Source organism: Aythya fuligula, chromosome W (assembly GCF_009819795.1).
Source record: "Aythya fuligula isolate bAytFul2 chromosome W, bAytFul2.pri, whole genome shotgun sequence".
Taxonomy (NCBI): domain Eukaryota; kingdom Metazoa; phylum Chordata; class Aves; order Anseriformes; family Anatidae; genus Aythya; species Aythya fuligula.
Genome location: NC_045594.1, coordinates 15,854,382 through 15,874,378, shown reverse-complemented (window position 1 = coordinate 15,874,378; position 19,997 = coordinate 15,854,382).

The window sequence follows — 19,997 nt, the reverse complement described above, 5'->3', positions numbered from 1 at the left end:
AGTTGGTGCTGCATATACTAATATTTTAGGATTTGACATACTGCATGGGCAAATGTGGAAACTCCCAGATGGAACTGCGTGGAGTTTCCAAACACATGAAAGGGATTCAGACACAGTAAAACTGAATCTGTTACAAACATCCATACCCTTACCCCCCACTAAAATCAGTAATGTTCGGCAATATCCATTCCCAGCAGCAGCAGCGCTTATGGGGATTGAAGGGGTGGTAACAGAATTGGAAGAAAGAGGCATTATTAAAACGACTCATTCACCTTACAATTCACCATTGTGGCCAGTAAAGAAACCAACCAGGCAATGACATTTTACAGTGGATTACAGACAGTTAAATGCTAACACCACACCTTTGACTGTCACACTTCCAAACTTGGCACTTCCAAACCCCCAGACATCAGAGACTTCAAAGAAAGAACATACAAAAACAAATAGCTCTCTTATTGACACTTCACGAGTAGTTAAAACATTCCTCACAGGCCATTCACAGGGACACTCCAGTCACATCTATAGCAGTGCTAAATCAACCACAAAGAAGGCAAAAAGACTGTAACTGTTAGAAATAAGAGTTCAGAATAACAAAAGCAAATAGGCTCATGGATTTGAGGAATATTTCTGAAGATTTGATAATTTGACTATAATGAGGGGGAGACTGGGACACACTGGGAAGAAATGTTCCATACTGACACGAATCAGATGAACATATATAACACAAACATGGCAGAGATAGCAAAAGCCTTCTGTGCATCTAACAGTAGCAATGGTGCTAACTACTCCCAAATATCTCTACACATGCAAAGTCAAAGATTGCTATTTCACCCTCTTCTAACCCTGCCAGTTGAATACAACCGAGCATATTTTATTTTCTTTTGTGTTCACGGGAATCCTGAGTGAACTGCATGTAGACAGCTGGAGAATCGCAAACCAACAGTTTGGATTAATAATGCTGTGCTTTACCCTGACCTTGATGCAATTACAGGCCTTAAAGGAAACTTAGTTACGGTGGTTGTGCACGGAGCTGAGGTGTTTCACCATGACATCTTACAATGCATTGTCACAGTATAGGGCAAGCACTAGAACATCTCAAAACAAAAAGGACCTAAAAAAAAAAAGGACATAAAAAAGCTCCGGTTCCTGCAGCTGCTCCAGCTCCTGCAGCCGCTCCAGCTCCTGTGGCTGGGTCAGAGAAAAGAGCTGTAGCAGTGCAAGTTGACCCTGCAGATAGTATTCCAACCCCTGTGGCAGACCCTGTAACGGGGTCAGAGAAACGAGCTGTAGCAGTGCAAGTTGACCCTGCGGAGGGTATTCCAACCTCTGTGGCAGACCCTTTAACAAGGTCAGAGAAACGAGCAGTAGCAGTGCAAGCTGCCCCTGTAGAGAAGGTGAAAAAATGGTATAGAGATTCAGGTCGTTTAGAACGCAGAGAGTCTTCTGCCAAATCTAGGTATAGAGACGACGGAGACGACGACGACGCTGGGCCATCAAGGGTTCAGGAGGAGGAAGATGAGGATGCCGAAAAATCAACAGTAACTACCCGAAGCCTAAACGAGCGTGAGTTACGAGATGTGCGAAAAGATTTTGGTCGCTGTATAGGTGAGCAGCTTGTCACCTGGCTGCTCCGATGCTGGGACTCTGGAGCCAATTGTGTGGAATTAGACGGCAGGGAAGCCAAGCGACTGGGATCCCTTGCTAGAGACGCAGGCATTGACAAAGCAATTGCAGATGGAGCACAATCTCACAGCCTCTGGAGGCGTCTCCTCTCAGCTGTGAGGGAAAGGTATCCCTTCAAGGAAGAACTTGTATGTCTACCAGGCAAGTGGACCGCTATGGAGAAGGGAATCCAGTACCTGAGGGAATTAGCCGTACGGGAAGTGATTTATGAGGATCCAGACCTCAGACAAACATCCACAGATCCAGATGAAGTCAGGTGTACACGACCCATGTGGCGGAAGTTTGTACGGAGTGCACCATCATCATATGCCAGCTCATTGGCAGTAATGGCCTGGAAAGAGGATGAGGAACCCACAGTGGATGAAGTGGCTAAACAACTCCGGCAGTACGAAGAAAGTCTCTCCTCTTCCTTACAGGCCTGCGTCTCAGCTGTGGAGAAACTTTCTGAAAAGGTTCACCAACTTGAAGAGAATCTATCATCCTCCCCACCTGAACCAACCAGTGTCCACCGACCAAAAGAGAACACTTGGGAGAAACTTTCTGAAAAGGTTCACCAACTTGAAGAGAGATTATTCTCCTCCGCACCTGTACAGAGCAGTGTCTCAGCTATCAGGGGTAGGCGTTCATCCACACAAGGAAGACGATATGGTGGGTACTCACCCCGTGCCACCCTGTGGTTTTACTTACGAGACCATGGAGAGGACATGAGAAAATGGGATGGAAAATCTACCGCGACCCTAGAGGCACGGGTACGTGAGTTGCAAAAGAAAACAATCAGGAAAAAGGGATTCTCTGAAAAATTTGCTGCTCCAACTTCCAGAAGACAATCCTTCAAACACACAAACGAAGAAGATTCTGACCAGGATTAGGGGGGCCCTGCCTCCAGCCAGGGGGAGGAAAGGGACAATCGAGTTTATTGGACTGTGTGGATTCAATGGCCTGGCACGTCAGACGCACAGAAGTATAAGGCTTTAGTAGACACCGGTGCACAATGTACTGTAATGCCATCGAGATATAAAGGACCAGAGCCCATCTGTATTTGTGGAGTGACAGGGGGAGCTCAGCAGTTGACTGTATTGGAGGCTGAAGTGAGTCTGACTGGGAATGAGTGGGAAAAGCACCGCATTGTGACTGGCCCGGATGCTCCATGTATCCTTGGCATAGACTATCTTAGAAGAGGATATTGCAAGGACCCAAAAGGGTTCTGGTGTGCTTTTGGTATAGCTGCCTTAGAGACAGAAGGCATTAAACAATTATCTACCTTGCCTGGTCTCTCAGAGGACCCCTCTGTTGTGGGGTTGCTGAGGGTCGAAGAACAGCAAGTGCCAATCGCTACCACAACTGTGCACCGGCGGCAATATCGCACTAACCGAGACTCCCTGATTCCCATCCATAAGCTAATTCGTCAATTGGAGAGCCAAGGAGTGATCAGCAAGACTCATTCCCCGTTTAGTAGTCCCATATGGCCAGTGCAAAAGTCTAATGGTGAGTGGAGACTAACAGTGGACTATCGTGGCCTGAACGAAGTGACGCCACCACTGAGTGCTGCAGTGCCGGACATGCTGGAACTTCAGTACGAACTTGAATCAAAGGCAGCCAAGTGGTACGCCACAATTGATATCGCTAATGCATTTTTCTCCATCCCTCTAGCAGCAGAGTGCAAGCCACAATTTGCCTTCACTTGGAGGGGAGTCCAATATACTTGGAATCGGCTGCCCCAGGGGTGGAAACACAGCCCTACCATTTGCCATGGGCTGATCCAGTCTGCGCTGGAGCAGGGGGAAGCTCCTGAACACCTGCAGTACATCGATGACATTATTGTGTGGGGTGACACAGCAGAGGAAGTTTTTGAGAAAGGGAAGAAAATTGTCCTAATCCTTCTGAAAGCCGGTTTTGCCATAAAACAAAATCAAGTCAAAGGACCTGCACGAGAGATCCAGTTTTTAGGAATAAAATGGCAAGATGGACGTCGTCAAATCCCAATGGATGTGATCAACAAAATAACAGCTATGTCTCCACCAACTAACAAAAAAGAAACACAGACTTTCCTAGGTGTTGTGGGGTTTTGGAGAATGCACATCCCAAATTACAGTCTGATTGTAAACCCGCTCTACCAAGTAACCCGTAAGAAGAATGAGTTTGAATGGGGCCCTGAGCAACGACAAGCCTTTGAACAAATCAAGCAGGAAATAGTCCATGCAGTAGCCCTTGGGCCAGTTCGAACAGGACCAGATGTAAAGAATGTGCTCTACACCGCAGCCGGGGAGAACGGCCCCACCTGGAGCCTCTGGCAGAAAGAACCTGGGGAAACTCGAGGTCGGCCCCTGGGGTTTTGGAGTCGGGGATACAGAGGATCTGAGGCCCGCTATACTCCAACTGAAAAGGAGATATTGGCAGCATAGGAAGGAGTTCGATCTGCTTTGGAGGTGGTTGGTACTGAAGCGCAGCTTCCTGACACCCCAATAGCCGGTACTGGGCTGGATGTTCAAGGGAAGGGTCTCCTCTACACATCATGCAACTGATGCTACATGGAGCAAGTGGGTTGCACTGATTACTCAGTGGGCTCGAATAGGAAACCCCAGTCGCCCAGGAATCTTGGAAGTGATTATGGACTGGCCAGAAGGCAAATACTTTGGGATATCATCCGAGGAGGAGGTGGGTCGTGCTGAAGAAGCCCCACTGTACAACCAGTTACCAGAGAATGAAAAGAAATATGCCCTGTTCACTGATGGGTCCTGTCGTATTGTGGGGAAGCATCGGAGATGGAAGGCTGCTGTATGGAGTCCTACATGGCGAGTTGCAGAAGCTGCTGAGGGAGAAGGTGAATCAAGTCAGTTTGCAGAAGTGAAAGCCATTCAGCTGGCTTTAGACATTGCTGAACGAGAAAAATGGCCAGTTCTCTATCTCTACACCGATTCATGGATGGTAGCAAATGCCCTGTGGGGATGGTTACAGCAATGGAAGCAAAACAACTGGCAGCGTAGGGGCAAACCCATCTGGGCTGCTGCATTGTGGCAAGATATTGCTGCTTGGGTAGAGAACCTGGCTGTGAAAGTACGCCACGTAGATGCTCATGTGCCCAAGAATCGGGCTACTGAAGAACATCAAAACAACCAGCAGGTGGATCAGGCTGCTAAGATTGAAGTAGCTCAGGTGGACCTGGATTGGCAGCATAAAGGTGAATTATTTATAGCCCGATGGGCCCATGACACCTCAGGCCATCAAGGTAGAGATGCAACATATAGATGGGCTCGTGATCGAGGGGTGGACCTGACCACGGATGCTATAGCACAGGTTATTCATGACTGTGAAACATGTGCTGCAATCAAGCAAGCCAAACGGTCAAAGCCTCTTTGGTATGGAGGACGATGGCTGAAATATAAATATGGAGAGGCCTGGCAGATTGATTACATCACACTCCCTCAAACTCGCAATGGCAAGCGCCACGTACTTACAATGGTGGAAGCAACCACCGGATGGCTGGAAACATATCCTGTGCCTCATGCCACCGCCCGGAACACTATCCTGGGCCTTGAAAATCAAGTCCTATGGCAACATGGTACCCCAGAAAGAATAGAGTCAGACAATGGAACTCATTTCCGAAACAACCTTATAGACACTTGGGCCAAAGAACATGGTATTGAGTGGGTGTATCACATCCCCTATCATGCACCAGCCTCCGGGAAAGTTGAACGATACAATGGACTGTTAAAGACTACACTGAAAGAAATGGGCGCTGGGACATTCAAAAATTGGGATATGCATTTGGCAAAGGCCACCTGGTTAGTCAATACTAGGGGATCTGCCAACCGAGCTGGACCTGCCCAATCAAACCTGTTACGTACTGTAGATGGGGATAAAGTTCCTGTAGTGCGTGTAAGAAATATGCTGGGTGAAACAGTCTGGGCTACTCCTGCCTCAGGAAAAGGCAAACCCATTCGTGGAATTGTTTTCTCTCAGGGACCTGGATGCACTTGGTGGGTGATGCAAAAGAACGGAGAGGTCCGGTGTGTACCTCAAGGAGATTTAATACTGGGTGAGAATAGCCCATGAACTGAATTGTACCATGTTAATTACTATATAATGCTGTATGTTATCACTACCATGACTACTATAGGTGACTAATTAGAATGTATGGAAAAGAGTGTAACCTGAGCATGACATAAATGGTATGGAATAAGGGGTGGATAGATGTCCTGGTTTCTGTTAGAACAGAATTAATTTTCTTCCTGGTAGCTGGTGGAATGCTGTGTTTTGGCTTAGGATGAGAAGAGTGCTGATAACACCCCGATGTTTTAATTGTTGCAGAGCAGTGCTTATACCAAGCCAAGGACATCTCAGCCTTTTGCTCTGTCCTGCCAACAGGCAGGCTGGGGGTGCAGTAAGAGCTGGGAGGGGACAGACCCAGGACAGGTGACCCAAACTAGCCAAAGGGGTATTCCATACCATCTGACGTCATGCTAAACAATATATAGGGGTGGCTAGCCGGGGGAGGGGGCCAGACTGCTCGGGGTTAGGCTGGGCATCGGTCAGCGGGTGGTGAGCAATTGCATTGTGCATCACTTGTTTGTACATATTATTAGTAGTAGTACTATTATCATCATTGTATTATTATTATTATTATTGTTATTATTATTTTCCTGTCTAATTAAACTGTCTTTATCTCAACTCACGGGCTTCACTTTCCATTTCTCTCCCCCGTCCCAGAGAGGGAGGGGGGAGGGTGAGCGAACGGCTGCGTGGTGTTTAACTGCCGGCCGGGTTAAACCACGACACTGAGGGAAGGCTAGTTGTTAACAAAAAAACCAAACACTTAAAAAATAGCAAAAAGAGAAAGGAAGAGCAGGCAAGGTAGGAGAATTGCTAAACACAGAAAAGCTTCAAAACCCATAGTCGTGCTGTTAGCTTTGATACGTTTTGTTCTTTTTAAAGAAAACACATAAAGAAATAATTGGTTGGTTGGTGGTTAGGAAGTGGTATCTCAGGGAGCGGGATGTAATAACAATAGTTCCAGGAAATGTGCATTTATATAGGTGTAAGAAGAGAGCAGTAATTGTAGTCCTAAAATGGACAGTCCTATATTGAGCTGACACATGTATTTAACAGTGTGTTGTGGTTTAACCTGGCACACAGCTCAGCACCACACAGATGTTCTCCCCTAGTGCCCCCCCCCCAAAAAAAAAAAGTAAAAAAAAGTGGGATGGAGGAGAGAACTGAAAAAAAGATAAAACTTGTGGGTCAAGACAATTAAAAGGACAGCAAAGTAATGGAAAATAATAATGGTAAAAGAATAGAAAAGAATATACAAAATATCCCCCCCCCCCCCCCCCCCCCCCCGTAATTGCTGAGCATGACACTGCATGGCACGGGACATCCCTTTGGGCAGACTGGGCCAGCTGTCCTGGTTCTGTCCCCTCCCAGCTCCTGGTGCACCCCCAGCCCCTCGCTGGCAGGGCAGCACAGGAAGCTGAACAGTCCTTGGCTCTGGATGAGCACTGCTCTGCAACAACTGAAACATCAGAGCACTATCAGCATTGTTCTCATCCTAAAACTGAAACGCACCACAATGTCAGGTAGTAGGAAGAAAATGAACTCTATCCCAACTAAAACCAGGACTGAGAATTTTATGGCTTTCTAGAACACTTTTTCTTTTCTTTTCCTTTGTAAACAGAAAGAGTAATTCATCTATTGATGACCTGAATAATTGGCATTTTGATGTTGCTATCTTTCAGCAGAAGAGAGCCATCTATTCCCTCTTCTTTAGTGGGGAGAGTGAACCTCAAATGTGGTGAGGCACAGGCGTGTCCTCATCTGCTTGGAGCTGGAAAGGGAGGAGAAGAACCATTAATATATGAGGCTCCTCAAGGATGCATGACCCCTTTTGGTCTTTGAGTAGCTTGGTACCTCTACAGGTCCCAGAAGAAATAAGTTGTTAATTAGTTAATTACTTAATTAAGTTAATTAGTTAATTGGCTAATTAATTAGTTAAGAAATGCTTAACTTCTACCAGGAAGCTTCTTTGTTCTTCTCAAAGGTGTGCTTCATTGTGGTGGTTTTACCTTGCTAGGCAGCTGAACTCCACCACAACTGCTCTCTCACTCCTCCTCCTTAGAAGATTCATATGGAATTCATCATTCACATGGATTCATCATCATCTTTTATTATTCGCTAGAATTTCTTAACTGGTTTCAGAAGTCAGTGTTGGCTTCAGCAGCAAGGAAAATATTATGAAAGGATTGAACAGCCAATTCTAAAATGTAGTATCTCCAAATTCTGTACCATTTTGTCTGAAGATAGTAAATATATGTTAGGAAATCACCCAGGATTTTTTTCTTTTCCTTTTGGTAGTGGCCTTATATTCAAACTACCCAAGAGTCAATTTGCTGTTGTCTGATATGGGCCAGAGAACTAGGTTCACATTAGTCATGACAGAGCTGGATACTGAGGACTTTCACATGTCATACTCAATGAATTATTTTGTTAAATGTATTACCTTTTATATGACACAGAATAATCAGATGTTTTCTATAAAAAACCTTGCACAAAATAATTAAACTTTTTTATTTTTAATAATTGTATTTAAGATCATTTAATATTTTAATTATTATATATAATTATATAATATACAATTAAATATAATATTTAATATTTTCAATTATTTGCTTTATTTGATATATTTAATAATTTTTATTTTTAATGCGCTGGTTTTTATTAAACCAGCAGATTAATAATTGGCTTCGAGCCTGGTGTCACCGGAAGGGGTTTGGGTTTTTTGACCGTGGGTTGATTTACATGAGACCAAGCCTGCTGAAAACAGGCAGGAATAGCCTCTTCCACCAGCAGAAAAGGGTTTTAGGATGGGAGTTGGCAGGGTTCATTGATAGAGCTTTAAAATAGGTATGAAGGGGGGTGAGGGTGGAACTGGGGACACTATAAAGGAGCCTGAATGTAATATGCCAGTTCTTGGGGGTGATGAATGTACTAGCAAGACATTGCAGTCTTGTGTTTTGGTGAAGGATGAGGATGACATAGCAATTAGCAGAAAGGACACAAGAGTTGGTGAGAGGTTGGTAACTATGGAAACACCTGAGTATGGTCAAGAGGGTATTAGGGCTTCTCCCTCCCAAAAGGTGGCCCAGCTGAGGTGCATTTACACTAATGCACGCAGTATGAGTAACAAACAGGAGGAGCTGGAGGCCACCATGCTAGTAGGAAACTGATGTAGTTGCCATCACGGAAACCTGGTGGGATGATTCCCATGAATGGAGTGTGGCTGTTGACGACACTGTTGATAAGTGTGGCTGTTGTTGACTTTAGCTTCTCCCACAGTGTGTAGGGGTTTAGTTTCAGCAGGACCAGGATGGCTGTCAGACCCCCTGTTGTTAACTAGCCAAGTGGCCTCTAGTAGATTTATATCCCAGTGTTTCCATGTCCCAGCACCCAATGCTCGTAGCATAGTTTTTAGCAATCTATTGTACCTCTCAACCTTCCCAGAGGCTTGTGGGTGATAAGGGATGTGATACAACCACTCAATGCCATGTCTCTTGGCCCAGGAGGTGACAAGATTGTTTTGGAAGTGACTCCCATTGTTGGACTCAATTCTCTCTGGTGTACCATGTTGCCACAGCACTTGTCTTTCCAGGCCCGAGAGTGTTTCGGGCCATGGCATGGTTTACAGGGTATGTTTCCAGCCACACAGTAGTTGCTTCTACCATGGTAAGTATGTACCGTTTGCCTTGGCGGGTTTGTGGGAGTGGTCCGATGTAGTTAATCTGCTAGGCCTCACCATATCGAAATCCAAGCCGTCTCCCCCTATTCCAGGGAGTCTTTACCCTCATGGCTCATTTGATTGCAGCACAGGTCTCATGCTAATGGGTAACCTGTGTAATGGCCTCAGTGGTCAGGTCCACCCCTTGATCATGAGCCCATCTGTATGTGGCATCCCTCCCCAGAAGTCCTCATGTTTCATGGGCCTGTAATAAATGGCTAAGTCCCAAATGGGATTACAATCAAAGTTTTACAATTTATTAAACGAATAGAGGTAAGCAAACAGCGCTGGGTGCGCCGGGAATCTCTGCTCCACCAAGACGCACACCAGTTACATCAGGTGGATGGTTTTTATGCTCCTAGGCTCCTACATATTCATTATTACTTCTAGAAAAGGCAGGGCTATTATAATTAGTTTCTGGAATCCAAACCCTCCTACTGGAGCATGCGTATCAGTCTCCGGTGGTCCCTCTGGGGGTCTCTCGTGCTGAAGACTCGTAGTCTTCCTCCCAGGCTTTTTTTCTTGTCCTTCTCTTTTGTCCAACTTGGATCTTGTCAGAGACTTGTGCAGCGTCCCCTGCAAGCTTTGTCTTTTAGTTGTTCTTCAGCTTTCCCCATCCCCTTAATCTCTTGGCCAGATATCAGAGACTTTTATCTATCAGAGACAACCTGACTTTAGTGTGGGAGTGTTGAGGGATTTTTGAAACAGCAAGGAGGCCATGACTTGCTGCAGCTGAGCAAACCAAGCTACCAGGATGACTACGAGAAGTTGCCATGACAATGTTCCATATCGCCCGAGTGAGGAATTAAAAAATATTGTTGGCAGCAGCTGGCTTCAAGGACAAGATCTACGTGACTGCTTATCACAAGGGGGTTGTTTTCTTGCAGTTGTTTGTCTGAGTGCTTTTGACCAATAATCTTGTGTGAGACACTATCCGCCCCTATTAAATTTGCTATAAAAGTCAGGCTATTCGGGTAATAGGGGGAGAGCATGATTTGACCATACTGGTGTCTTTCGTGTTTTTGGCCGTTCTTCCTGCAACACGGGAGAAGTTTGGTTGAGGCCTTCTCACTCGGTAGTCAATACCCATAGGGGTTGCCTCCCTCGGTAGACCATACACACCACAGTGGAGGGTCCTGCCCCAGTCTTGCCTTCTCCCTTTCCTCCCTTCAGGCTTGTCCCCTTTATCTGGTGCCCTTAATTCATGCAGAGCCTCGTTGCCAGAATATTAGTTCTTCTTTAGCTTTAATTTCAGTTCCCCAGGAGCGGACTCAACCCTCCAAGCTTCGGTAATTATTGGTCTCTTTACTCGATGCATGGGTCCAACCCCTTTCTGCTGTTCTCACAGCTGTTTCAGTAGTAAGTAAAACAAGGTACGGTCCCTCCCATTGGGGGTTCAATGATTTTTCCCTCCAGGTTTTTTTATTAAGACCTTGTCTCCTGGTTGTATCTTATGAATAGCAAGTCCTAAAGGTGGTGTTTGAGCCATCATTCCAATTTCTCTTAGCTCTTGTAATCTCCTTCCAATAGTAATTATATATTTCTGGATGCTACGATCCTCAACTACATTGTTCCCTGTAGGCATCCCTTGAGAATAAGGCATACCATATAACATTTCATATGGCGATAATCCAGTCTCACTATGTGGTTTAGTTCTTATGTTTAAAAGTGCCAATGGTAAGCATTTCGACCAGGGCATTTGTGTCTCGATCATTAATTTAGCCAACTGTTGTTTCATTGTTTGATTCATTCTTTCTACTTTCCCTGAGCTTCGTGGGTGCCACGGAGTATGGTATTCCCACTGAATACCTAATGACTGACATAATAATTTTATTATTTCAGAAGTAAAGTGTGTGCCCTGATCAGAATCAACGTACTGGATTATCCCATATCTAGGTATCAGGTATTCTAATAGAATTTTTACCACCATTTGTGCCGTACCTTGTGCTACGGGATAAGCTTCTACCCATTGTGTTAAATGATCTACTATTACCAATAGATATTTTATCCTCCCTACCTTGGGCAATTGACCCCACTGTATTTGGGTCAATTCCAGAATACATTTGTAGGCTTTTCCTTAATCTCTCCAACCATTCTGTTCTTTCCCTTTTTGTTCATTAAATGCTTAATTAATGTTTTGCCCTCGGGGAACCGCTTCCCTTATTCCCTGTATGATTAATGTTGTCAAATCCCTCATATTCTGTCTTCCTTGGGGTTGTTGATGATCCCAGTGGGGATCCACATTTGGCCATTTTTGGTCTCCTGGGGGTCCTGCTTGATTCTGTCTTTCCCAAATCCTCATTCCAGCTTGCCTAATCATTCCCATTTCCTCAGCAGTAAATAAGATCTCTAAAATGGACTGTATTTCTTCCCAGGTATAAGTATTGGGGCCTAGGAATTGGTCCAGTTTTTCAGCTACTCCAAGGCGGTCATTTAATAGAGTCCCCATTTCTTTCTTGAAATTCCTTACAGCTGTGGTATTTAATGGGACTGCCACGAACCCGATGCATCCCTGATAGCCTCCGAGGGGTACCTCTCTTAAGGGATATAGAGAAGCTCTCTCAGATACGGCAGTCCTACTTCTCGTACACACAGCCAGAGGTCGGTCTAATTCCGTTGTTGTTAGTGGTGGAGGCAGGGGCAACGGTGGTACTGCTGGAGATACCACGGCCACCGGAGGGGGCGCCGCCACCGGGGGTAGATTGTTAGAATATGGATGTGGTAGGTTATCCAGCGGCTCCCATTTATCATCTTTTTATTTTTCCTGTTTTTCTTCTTCTTCAAATTTCTCGTCTGCTTTTAATGTAAATATTGAGGCTAGAAAAGGACCTGAAGTCCTGATCCATAATCCTGCATAATCACTTTCTTCTTGGCTAAAAGGTTTCTTTGAATTAACATGTATATTTAAGGCCTGGCAAATCCAGTCTTCAAAGGATCCAAAAACAGGCCAAAGGACATGTGGTCTTAAAGGCTCCTTTGGCCATTCTATCATGCAATACTAAACCATTTTTAATTTACTCTTTCATTTTCTGGGGCCCCTATCGTTCCAATTTCCAATCGTTATTCCTAATGGACTTTCTGGTGGTACGTCTGGTAATTTGCTCCCTTTCTTCTGGTCATTGGTCTTCGATTTTGTCTGACCCATCTAGGTATTTTACTATGGCAATTCCCACAGCCCTTGGTTACCTTAGTAAGAGTGTCTTGCAGGGAGTTTAGGACCTATCACCCACCCACAAATCTTATAGGAATCGCTTCGGTCCTTAACCGGCCAAGTCCCTCGCGGGAGATTGGAACCGCGGTTAGAAGACTTCCACACTCGCTTCAGAACTAATTCCGTCTCAGTCACACTCTTAAACACACAGGAAACCGAATCCCACCCCACCGCCCCATGGCTGGTGATAACATCAGACTCTTAACAATGAAGCCATCAGGAATATAAAGAATTTAGACGGAACAAAGAAGCGTGATTCAGGAGACTCCGTGCAGTCTCGGGTTGCTTGTTCTCCAGCCCTTAAGTCATGGAAGTTTCTGGGTGTTTGCTGTTGTTGTTGTATTCAAAGTTGTTTGACCAATGAAAAGTTGTTTTGAAAAGAACTGCTGTGTGGAGAAGGGTATAAGAGGGGAGCCTGTCCTCAAGATTAAAAAAAAAAAGAAAAAAAAAAGGGCAACACGGTGAAGTTATGTCATCAATAAAGAAGTAGAAAAAAGGAATGAATAGGGACAGGCTAGCAGAATGGAAACCAGGACAGGAACAGGGACATTGACTGCCTCATGAAGATAGGTTTGGCCAAACTCAGTAAACTGCTCAAAGAAGCTTGTATAGAAAGTCGCTGGAAATAGGCGCACCGGAGCTGGGAAGATGCTCAAACTGAGAGAAGCGGACCCACGCACACAACTGCCCCTCGCTGGTAAGCAGTTGCGCATTATGGGGAATCATACGTCCTTAGGAACAAAGACTGTCCTGGTAACCTGACAGCTTATTCTCCGTATTAACAATCGGACAGTTTATGATCCTGAAATATGGGACCAAATTGAGGTCAAGGTGGGGGACTATGCAACTGAAAATGACAAAGTTGCGGTGGGATTGCTCGGCACCTGGCGAGCAGTCTCTGAGGCCTTAAAGAGCCATGTGGGGCCACAATCAGAAATGAGTGGTTTGCCACATAGTGAGGGAGCTGCGGGCTCGTCCACCGATCCTTCTGCTACACCATTGGCACCCCACAGCTACTGCCATCGCAGGACTTTGCTGTTATGCCCCCTGGTGACCTGGACGTGCCTTTTGACCCAGGCCCTATTGGCCTTGAAAAGGAGATGGATATGTTTCCCTTCGATCCGGGAAGAATAGGATACATAATGCCCGAAGACCAAGTTGCTTGACAACTTAAAGCAAGACATATTGTTCCCACAACTAGTCCTGGAATTCTACAGTGTTTGTAATCAAGAAAAGGAATGGAAAATGGAGACTGTTATATGATCTGAGAAAAATTAATGAAGTCATGGAAGATATGGGAGCACTTCAACCAGGATTACCAACTCCAACTATGCTCCCCCAGTCATGAACATTAATAGTAATAGACTTATAGGATTGTTTGTTAAACACTTGCCTTTTAAACTTTGCGATGTTTATGTTTCAACTGATACCTTTTCTGATTGTACGTATGTATAGGCGTACTTGGGTTTAGTATGTAAAAGAAATGTTCTGTATATTTAGAAAGTTCGATGCTCATGTGTGCGTGTTGGTAGAGCGTAGACTCCCTGCGCACCCAGCACTGTTTACTTGCCTTTTATAAATATTACTAAATTTCTAAATATTACTAAATTTCTAATATTACTAAATTACTAAATGAGTCTGTTGAAATATATGTTTTTTTTTGTTTAAAGCTTTAATAAAAGGCAAACAAAAAAGTCAGTTGAGATGATGAAGGCATTTATTCAATTTTCCTGCAACAAGGTACAGTATTATCTTGTTAAATGACTGAACAAACTTTCCACTCAGCCCAAGAGATACAAGACATCTTGTTTCTTTTTTTATTAGTACTAACAAAGCTCAGAACTGATTTGACTAATTGGCATTAAACATTCAAAACAAAATTTCTACCAGTATCTAAAAAGTGACCTCTTCACCTTTCTACAAAAAAAGAAGATGATTCTGCTGCTAGGACATTTTATAGCTGGTTTCCTAATATTTTTTTCTGTAAAGCAAAACAAACAAAACAGAACAAAACCAAAATACTTTCAGAGTTGCTTTGAACATAGTTGTGTTCATCCAGTAGATTATAATGTCAACACCTTCTTTATAAAAGAGCCCTCTGTTCACCTGCTTTTTCGAGATCTCACCATAACAAACACACCAAAAAAAAAAAAGCAATACACTGTCAGCCTTTGCAGAACTGAAACTGAATGACTATATGAACTCTTTATATCAATTTGAAATTAGGAAAATCTAAACATATTCTTACAGGCTAGAAGAATAACTTGGTTGGACTCATTTCACTTACCTTCAAGAGAATTGTATTAGAACATGAAATATTAATTTAAATAATTTTGAATCTTTGCATACATAGCTTATAGAAAACACTAAAGCTTTGGTTAATGCAAGACAAGAGCGGTCTTTCCTGTTACCTTTTTTACAGTCTTGTCAGGTTCAAGAGCGATATCTGGAATGTTGGCATCCATCATTAGGGAAAATAAGTTCAAGATCAAGTTGGAATACCTGAGTAGAAGAGAAGATAATATAAATACACTTTGCAAACTGTACAAAAGACAACGTTTTCTAAACAGCTTCATATAAGAAAATATAAAATCAACTTGAGTTGGTAATGTTTCAGAGGAGATTCATACACACCACTTTATTTGGACGTATTTATGTTAAGATGTCCAATAACAGGAATGACAGTTTAAGCCTTGTCTTGAACTGCCAAAACTGAACGCAGACCACTCTGTTTTTTGGTGGGTTTTATGTTGATTTTTTTAAACAATCTTATAAAAATAGAACAATTTTTAGAACAATGTTTATCCAGAGACACACCAAATATAAACAGTTTCAAATATTGTGAGATATTTCTTAAATTACAGATACTTCTATTTCTTACATTACAGATACTTCTTGTACTTCTAGCAGACCAAACATATGTTTGGATATTGATTCAAAGGTTACCTTTATTAACAGGAATAACAGTTACATAGCAATAATATATAAATTAGCATTTAAACAAATTAAGTCTTCACAATTATAATGATTTTTCATTTTGCTGCAAGGGCTTTTACCATAACAGGTTGACTATGAGTGGTTTAACCAGATCTAAGTCTGCAGTTGCTCACTTAAGCTGCAATAACTTTGGTAGTGCAGATGTCAGTTATAACTATTTAAAGAGAAAAGACAGAGTAGTTTTCAGTTTTAATATGGTATTGGTAGTATTTGTAAATCTTTTAAAGAACATAATTTTGCCCTTGCAGGAAATTAGCTGTAAGTTGATATTTGAAAGGATAATTTCCAACCTGTTCAACATAAACTGAAACTTCCCTTACGCTCTAAAGAGATCTAGTCTTCTTTTACAGAGAAAATATGCAACTAGCTTCAAAATCTGAAATACTGCTTTTCTAAGAGCAACAGGAGCTTATTTGATGATAGAAAATGAATTCTTTTGAGTAAAATTTATTAGAAAACTTGTGAATACATATAAGCTGGCAATTGTAAGAGTACGAAATATTTTAACTACAGAAAATGACTTTTAGCCATATTCTACAAAGTAAATATTGCTCAACAAAAATCTCTCTTGTAAAGCTTAATTCTATCAAAAACTCTTGACACTTAGTAACAGGAACTAGCACTACTTAAAACGTTTCAATATAAGGTTTAACTCTTTAGAACACAATTAATTTAAACTGTTTGGACAGAAATCTTTTGTCTAATTTGTTTCGGCTGTTCTGCTTCACTTTCCCAAAGGCAAGGGACTGGAATCTGGAAAATGTCTTTTAGCACAAAAAAAAATTACACTACTATTTTGTTTCAAATCCGGCTATGAAATCTGGCAGTCAGGTTGCTTTGGGTGCCAGAAATGGTTACTACAGGTTTTCATGAAAATTTGTTCTACTTGCCTGAAACAAGCAAATTTCATTTTAAACATACTTAAAAGCTTACGGCTAAACTTTCTCAAGGCTATTCCTAGGTCACTGGTAGCTTACAGCAATAGGAAGCATTAGCAATTGCTAAGGACAGACTACTTTCTTTGCTTTTAATGCTCCTTATAATAGCATTCAGGTGAAAGCAACCTGAATTATGTAATGAGAAATTAAGTGGGCAGAAACAGGAGGTAAAGTAGGGCTGGACAAACCAGAGACTGAACAAGATGTATAACAGGATGCGATAGACAAAGGGCAAGAATACATAGACTAATGTAAACTCCTGAAAGGGTCTTATGTAGGAGTCATGTATGCTAGGGGCATAAAAAAAAAAAAAAAAAAAAAAAAGAACCAAGAGCCAGAAGCACGAATCATAGAATATCCTGAGTTGGAAGGGACCCATAAGGATCATCAAGTCCAACTCCTGGCACCACACAGGTCTACCCAAAATTTTAGACCATGTGACTAAGTGCACAGTCCAATCGCTTCTTAAATTCAGACAGGCATGGTACAGTGACCACTTCCCTGGGGAGCCTGTTCCAGTGTGCAACCACCCTCTCGGTGAAGAACCTCTTCCTCATGTCCAGCCTAAACTTCCCCTGCCTCAGCTTGACACCATTCCCACAGGTCCTATCACTGGTCATTAAGGAGAATAGGTCAGCGCCTGCCCCTCCACTCCCCCTTGCGAGGAAGCAGTAGACTGCGGGTCACAAGACCCTCTCTGTTCTCCAGCAACAGATCTAGGAGGGCACTTTTCCTAGTTGGCTCCCTTAGCACCTGCACCAAGAATTTATCATCTAGGTGCTTTATGAACCTCCTGGACTTGCTCGTGTCAGCCGTGTGGTGATCCCAGTTGACGTCTGGCAAGTTGAAGTCCCCCATAAGGACAAGGGGAGTTGATCTCAAGGCATATCCTAGTTCCGCAAAGAATAATTCATTGTTGTTTTCATCCTGGCCTGGTGGTCTGTAATAGACTCACATGACATCCCCTTTATTTGTTCATCCCTTAATCCTTACCCAGAGGCTCTCAACTTTGCCTTCGCCAACTTGAAGTTCCACACAGTCCAGCCCATGCTTCATGTACATTGCCACCCCACCATCTCGCCTGCCCTGCCTGTCCCTCCTGAAGAGCCTGTAACCATCTATTGCGACACACCAGCCACAGGACTCATCCCACCAGGTTTTGCTTATGCCAATGATGTCGTAGCTGTGGGACTGGGCCAAGACTTCTAGCTCATCCATTTTATTCCTCATACTGCGTGCATTTGTGTAGAAGTACTTCAAATGCGCCTCACTGCATGCAGCACCTAGTGGAGCATACCAAAGGACCTCTCTGGCACACAGTCCCTCTGATTCTAACATGTCACCCTTTAACTTATCACCGGCGGGCCTGGTTTTATTCCTTGCCCCCTTTGACTCTAGTTTAAAGCCCTATCTATCAGCCCCGCTAACTCCTGAGCAAAAATCCTTTTACCCCTCTGAGAGAGGCGCATCCCATCTGGTGCCAGCAGGCCTGGTGTCCCATAGACCTTCCCATGATCAGCAAACCCAAAGTTCTGCCCGTTGTACCAGTCCCAAAGCCACGTATTAATATGATGAGCAAGAGTGTATGCATACTGGTGCATGAGACACGGTGTCAAGATACTCACAGCTGGTCCACTGACAACCCAAATTCACCCTAACATTAGACATTTTGCTGGAAAAATATCTTCAGGTATTGATTCTAGATCCTTTTCTGATGGATCCTGCTGGGAATTCAAAGGGGAGGGAAAGCTGACAAACAACAGGACTTGAGCATTTTTAAATAAGCTCAACATCTATAAAAAAGGTGCAAAATGCTGCTACGCCTTCATTACAGCACTGCTGACAAACACATACGATTGATCAGTGGTGTTCAAAAAAGTGGAAAGCCATCTCTTCCTAGGGAAAAACAAACAAACAAACAAACAAAGTCCCTCAGCAATGATCATATGCAAAACTTCTTTCATCTAAAAATAAGAACAAAATCTTTTCCATGTATAAGTTGGAAACTGTTTTTATCTTGTTTTCACCGTGCAACAGTATTCTACCAGGAACCCTGAAAGACGGATTCAGCACTAGAAATAAGCAGAACACTGTCTATACCCCAGGGAAATGAAGAATAAAAGAGGAACTAATAGAGATAACAAATAGGGAATTTACATTTTGACTTAGCAATTAGAGGTTATGATTTCACTGTAGTTAGCCAGAAGTATCTGTGAACAGGTTGGCATCAATGTGCAAAACTGTTAGAGCTAAGCCATTCCTCCTCTATTTTTTTTTCCTGCCTCAATAAACAAGTAATCTTGATCATTTTTAATCCTAGCTGCCTAAAGTAATAGTTATTGTGATACCAATATTATCCTATGCCTCCTTTGTTAAAAGCCTTAAAGATATTTATCCAGAACCATTTTTCCTATAAACCTGAACAAATATTGGAGAGATAATTACAACTACGGTCCCAGAATTAAAAATGAAGCCATCTTGATTTACAGTTCAGTTTTATACCAAAATCGCTGCTGTACTCCACGTTTGAGTATGACCTCTGTAGCAAAACATTACATAAAGTAGTTAATGCAAAGGCTAATCCTTCACTGACATAACAGACCTTTCCACTGAAATACCCACATTTAAACAACAAAAAAATAATTACTTTCATAGTACTGTATTTCTGATTTGTGAAGTTTTGAGCAAAAGTTAGAACACTGAATATATATTAGCCTTCCTGATTGTTCTCTGAAGTCACACATTCTTTGCTGCTAACATGCCACTGCTTTTTCATTCTACTTAATTGCTTTTAGTAAGTCTACAAAATGCTTTATTCTTTTTCTCTTTTTAACAAGGGAGAAACTACCTGTGCCTTTTTTCTGGTATCATTTCATATCACTGGCTATGTACTTTTCATACAGATATTTTTCACATTCGTTTCATATTTTTGCTTTATTTCATGTATTTGAAGGTTTACATTGTGTGATCTAGATATTAATGTGACATTCTTTCATCTCCAGGGAAAATGTACTAAATCAGTCACTGGACACACCAAGAGTGCTTACCTGCATTCTGTTCAAACACAAAGATGATGGTAAATTATATGGTCAATGTAAAGGAATGAAGCTGCTTCCAAATCTAAAGGAGTGCTCAATTGGTCCATAAATAGAAATCTGAAGAGGCTTTAGCTGCCACTGCTCTGTGTATCTACAGAAGTTGCTAACATACTTGACTACCGCACGCAGCAGCTATTTGTTCTGGAGGACCTGCATCCAACTAAGCTTATGTATACTATCTTCAAGGCAAAGAATTTGATTTTGATCATCACTTGTCTAAACTGGAGGAGGGTAAAGCAGAAAATGAATAATGATTTAGAGTTAAAAAGATAGTTACTTGATCACCAGTAATCAGAGAAATT